General features: G+C 42.3%; 1 non-coding gene across 1 annotated transcript; it reads left to right on the top strand.

Moving 5' to 3' along the window:
* Positions 1-1,185: 1,185 nt before the first annotated feature.
* On the top strand, positions 1,186-1,268 carry trnal-uaa (transfer RNA leucine (anticodon UAA)). Its single transcript has one exon. It is a non-coding gene; the product is annotated as a tRNA-Leu (tRNA).
* Positions 1,269-5,607: the final 4,339 nt, after the last annotated feature.

The raw sequence follows: 5,607 nt of genomic DNA, 5'->3' as shown, positions 1-5,607 counted from the left end.
AACAACAGCCACCTCAACTAAAATGAAGGCTGTGACTGTGTCAAATTATGAAGCTGAACCAGTCTTGTCTCACTCAGTTGAAGTGAGATTCATTCATTTTTGTTTAAAAATGTCATTAGTTTTAGTGAATCTCGCTTTAAAAATTGAATAGCCTTTCTTGTTTAAATGGGACTGCCTCTTCATCATAAATCTCACTCCTAATGCTTTCCTGATTTGTTGACAGCAATGTATTGCTTTGCTACTCCTATGAGTCATAGCACCCCTATCCCACAGAGGGTCACAACACATGAGCACATAAAACGGAATGTATTAAAGAAACGCCTAAGTGCCTCCTTGAAGGGGAGCTCCCCGATGATAAAAAACATTTTTAATTGTGTGATTTCACTGCAGCCAATTACATTTGAAATTCTAATCTAAAGGTTGATGAATAGAGGCAAAGATAAACCAAGGCCCCAGTGTAAACATCAGATTATATCCCCTGTGACAAATGTCCGACTAATTTGCTGTAGATTGTATTATCAGAGCTCCAGCAGCAACTGCTACCAGAGGTCCCTATAGGCTGTGTTGGTGCTCATGACAGGTGGTTCTGGCCCCAGTGACATTTTTGCATGCTTGGAATATTCCTCCTAGGTATAGGAAACCACTAATATTAGGTTCTTATTTCAATACCCTACAAATGAAACACGGAGTGTGGCTCTTGTCAAATTACAACCATGCTATCTCTCCTTAGATTAGATTAATGTTACCTATGCGTAATAGTGGAACCTCCAATGTGATAGTGCGCTCCAATGATATGCTTCCCAATTATCCACCACAATTTTCATTAGACAAAATGTTGTGCGAAACTGCTACTCCTTGCATAGCCCATTAATACTAATCTCCTTCTGTCTGCAATAAGTCAACTTTGCAAACCAACAAAGATTAAATTCAGTTTGTTGTTTGCATTGGGAATATAGGAATGATCAAAACCAAGTAAGGCTACTGCAGTCCATATGGCCGATCCCAGTGCTGTACTTGTCTTCATTTTCTTGCCTTGGGTATTACTGTGCTATCTATATGTGCAAGTCCTAAATTTGGGGACTCTATTATCCACCAATTTCCATTGTCCACAAGAGAGGACCCCTCTCTCATAGCAATAATGGAGGTCCCACTAAATTTACATTGTCAGGCACCAAGTCTATCAGTACCAGGATGGCCGAGTGGTTAAGGCATTGGACTTAAGATTCAATGGGTTTATATCCGCGTGGGTTCGCACCCCACTCCTGGTAGCTCTTGAATTTAAATTTCACTTGGAAAGCAATGACAGCATCGGACAAAATCAACATGGATTCACAAAAGGTAAATCGTGCTTGACTAATCTACTGGAATTTTTTGAGGATGTAACTGGTAAAATAGATAAGGGAGAACCAGTGGATGTGGTGTATCTGGACTTTCAGAAGGTCTTCGATAAGGTCCCGCATAAGAGATTAGCGTGTAAAGTTAAGGCACATGGGATTGGGGGCAAGGTATTGACTTGTATAGAGAACTGGTTGGCAGACAGAAAGCAAAGAGTTGGAATAAACGGCTCTTTTTCTGAATGGCAGGCAGTGACTAGTGGGGTACCGCAGGGATCGGTCCTTGGACCCCAGCTATTCACAATATATACAAAAGATCTGGACAAGGGAACTAGATGTAATATCTCCAAATTTGCAGACGACACAAAGCTGGGTGGGCGTGTGTGTTGTTAGGAGGATGTCGAGAAACTCCAGGATGATTTGGACATGTTGGGTGATTGGGCAGAAACATGGCAGATGCAATATAACGTGGATAAATGTTAGGTTATCCACTTTGGTGGCAAAAACAGGAAGGCAGATTATTATCTAAATGACAATAGATTGGGAGAAGGGGAAGTGCAACAAGACCTGGGTGTCCTTGTGCACCAGTCGCTGAAGGTAAGCATGCAGGTGCAGCAGGCGGTTAAGAAGGCAAATGGTATGTTGGCCTTCGTAGTGAGAGGGTTTGAGTATAGGAACAAGGATGTCTTGCTGCAGTTGTACAGGGCCTTGGTGAGACCACATCTTGAGTATTGTGTGCAGTTTTGGTCACCTTATCTAAGGAAGGATATTCTTGCCATGGAAGGAGTTCAGTGAAGATTCACCAGGCTGATACCTGGGATGGCAGGAATGACGTATGAGGAGAGATTGGGTCGATTGGACTTGTACTCACTGGAGTTTAGAAGAATGAGAGGTGATCTCATTGAAACCTATAAAATTCTGACAGGACTGGACAGACTAGATGCAGGAAGGATGTTCCCGATGGTCAGGGAGTCCAGAACCAGGGGACACAGTCTAAGGATAAAGGGTAGGCCATTTAGGACAGAAATGAGGAGGAATTTCTTCACCCAGAGAGTGGTGAACCTGTGGAACTCTCTACCACAGGGGGCAGTGGAGGCCAGTTCATTAAATATATTCAAGAAGGAGTTGGATATATTTCTTAAGGCTAAAGGGATCAAGGGGTATGGGGAGAAAGCAGGGACCGGGTACTGAATTTGGATGATCAGCCATGATCGCATTGAATGGCGGAGCAGGCTCGAGGGGCTGAATGGCCTACTCCTGCTCCTATCTTCTATATTTCTATGTTTCTATGTTTCTATCGAGGTGCTTTACTGTTCCAATCAACTGCACTGTAGAGCACCAGTTCCAGTACTATGAGCCATGTGTAAGAATTCGCAATAATTTACAGTTCTGAAGATTCATTTTTTTGATTACAGTATCCCTGGGCAATGTGCTTTTAAATTTCCAGGGATAAAAATGGCAGTCGCACCACATGGCCGAATGACAAAAGAGGCTTGGAATGCAGCTTTCTGTGTCTGGAAGTAAGGTTCGATGAAGACAAAGGACAATGCTTTGTTTACAAAGCAACTGAATGCTATTAGCATTTGTTTGTATATCGAGTGGAGGACATCTAAACTGCAGAAGAGACTTTTGTATCTTGAATGGGAAGCGTTAACATTTGAATGGATTTTAAATCACCCCAGTACTGGACAATAGAGCAGTCATATCTCCCTTTTGTTTCAGCACAGGGAGCTCCGAAAATCACATTAACTCAATCCAACCACTTTGAGTTAGCCTATCACAGCTTTCTCTTGTGTATTGGACCCTTTTGGGTGGGGAATTTTGCACACAGCCTTGCAAGGCAGAATGGGAGGGGCTCACCAGGTATAAAGATAGATGCTGAAGCTATCTCGCTCTCTTGACTTCCTGGGACCATAGGTGAGCTCTCTCTCTCTCTCTCTCTCTCTCTCTCTCTCTCTCTCTTCGCTGGACCACATGTGAGCAGAGTTTCTGACTCCTCAACAAGGCAACCTAGCAGGAGTTAAGGGGGGATGGTGATTTAAGGGAATTGCTAAGATTGTTTAAATAACATTGTAGCCATTGTATCCCTCATTTTCACCGTCTGCAACCCCCCCCCCCCTTATATAGTTTTACAATTTTACTGTGTTCGTGTGGGATAGTTTGATATTGTGATTATAGTTTCTTTTAGTTAATAAAGCTTGATTTTTGTTCTCTCATCCAAACCACTTGTTCCGTTTTAATATCATTAATTATAAGTTCCTCCACTCAGAACTAAAGGAGGGGTAGCGATTCGAAACCGCTGTTTGTAAATTGGTTCAGAGTGCAGCAGCAAAAAAAGACTGCTGGCCAGGTAGATTACCTTAAACCAGTTTAAAAGAAGCCCCCTTAAATCCTTACACATGGAGCATTTGTTCATATATCTATGATAGCACAAATATGATTTCCTAATCCAAATCTAGTTCCAATACATTATATGGTAGAGCACCAGCCCTAATGTATTATGCACAGAGTACTAGTTTGAATGCATTGTGCCATAGAGTGCCAATTCCAATGCTTATTTCCCATGACTGGATATAAAAGAGTGGCCACCAAACCAAAACTAGTCACAACCCTCAAGTATATATTTTTAAATATTTGTGGTAATTTAATATATTTTCCTGCTATTTTCTCCACATTTAGCCTCCCGCACCACACAGTTTCTGTGACAGAGCAGACGAACTTGAGACCTCTACAGCAATAATTCAAACCTCTGATATCACATATGTGGTTTCTCAATCCTGGGCCACCTTGCAGAGGGAAATTGACAGCAGAGGCATTTAGATTCCCCCCCACACGGGGGTGAGGGTAAATCGGAAGGCCACCCTTGGCTGCATTTCAAAGGTCTGGAAACAGGTCTCCAGTGTGCCTACACAGTCACAGAAACCATGTGGTGGGGAAGGCGAAGCGAGGAGAAAATAGCAGGAAAATATATTAAATTACCACAAATATTTTAAAAATATATACAGTACTTGAGGGTTGTGACTAGTTTTGGTTTAGTGGCTACACTTTTATATCCAGTCATGGAAATAAGCACTTTATGAAAATGAGGCCCAAGGCCCAAGATCGGGGGCATCTTGGGCCTCACCATTCAAGTGCGGGGAAAGTATCTTGCAAACCCCGCACATCCAAATATGGGCGCGCCCTAATGATTAGGCCCAAGTGTCATTATCATTGCCATAACACTCTCCTAATTTCTCATACTCAAACTTTTTGCAAATTGCTATGAACCATGTCCATTATGTTTCTTTTTTTTAACCCTTGTTAATTCTTCAAAAGATTCTATAAATTTGGTCAAACATGACCTGCCTAATAGAAATCCATTCCGACTGCCCAGATTAACTGAGGCTTCTCCAAGTGCTTACTAATTAAATTCCAAATTATAGACTCTGAAGCCAGGATTTTCCACTATGGTGGAAAGCCCACATAGAAGCTGCCATTGTAGGCTCTTCCCCCACCTAACTAGTCCACCGCGGAATGCCATGGATTTTCCAGGATGAGCCTAATTAGCCTAGGTTTGGCAGCCACCCAGCAGAATTCACTCTTGTATTGGAAAAGTGGGAGGTTGGGGGGGGGGAGGGGAAGAGTAGAAAATCCTGTAGGCCTTGGGTGCCTGTAGCAGGGGAGCTGAGCCTGCTGCTTCCAGGGCAGGAGAGCTGGGATTGTCAAAAATATGAAACATTACTGGATGCGGGAGTGCAATCTATTCCCACACAACTGATTGCACTCAGGGCAGCCTTTTAAATTTGAAATGCCCTCACCCTCATCAAAGCAACACTGGATGCCAGAAACATGCCTGCAGCCCCTGTGTTCAACCATTACCATGGTGGCGATGATGGAAAATGTAATGTATATCATCACTCCATCTTAATTGCCCACTTTGAATATACTCACTCAGTTAGCAGGGAACCAGTGGAATCTCCCTGCCCCCCAAAATCAGATAGAAAGGGAAAAATCTTCCCTTGGTAGTTTACCAACAACTGAAATCCTGGAATTTGTAACAACCTTGTAAAATACTTGCGGGTGTAAGATTCTTTATAGAACATGGAATAAACCAGCAATAAAAATAACCTTTTATGTGTCATGTGACAGTGTAACCTTGCAATAATGACACCACAGAGCATAGTTAATGGCTTATTGTAATGTTGTCTATCACTTTTAAGTGGCACAGAGTAAGAAAGCAAGCTTTGGACATTTATAAAAAATGAAAAATCTTTACAAATAACACAACGTTGTT

This window comes from Somniosus microcephalus, chromosome 1, assembly GCF_052327205.1.
Source record: "Somniosus microcephalus isolate GS21.2 chromosome 1, FLI_Smic_1.0, whole genome shotgun sequence".
NCBI classification, from domain to species: domain Eukaryota; kingdom Metazoa; phylum Chordata; class Chondrichthyes; order Squaliformes; family Somniosidae; genus Somniosus; species Somniosus microcephalus.
Note: the sequence above shows the minus strand (reverse complement) of the source record. Positions and strands in the feature narration are given on the sequence as shown.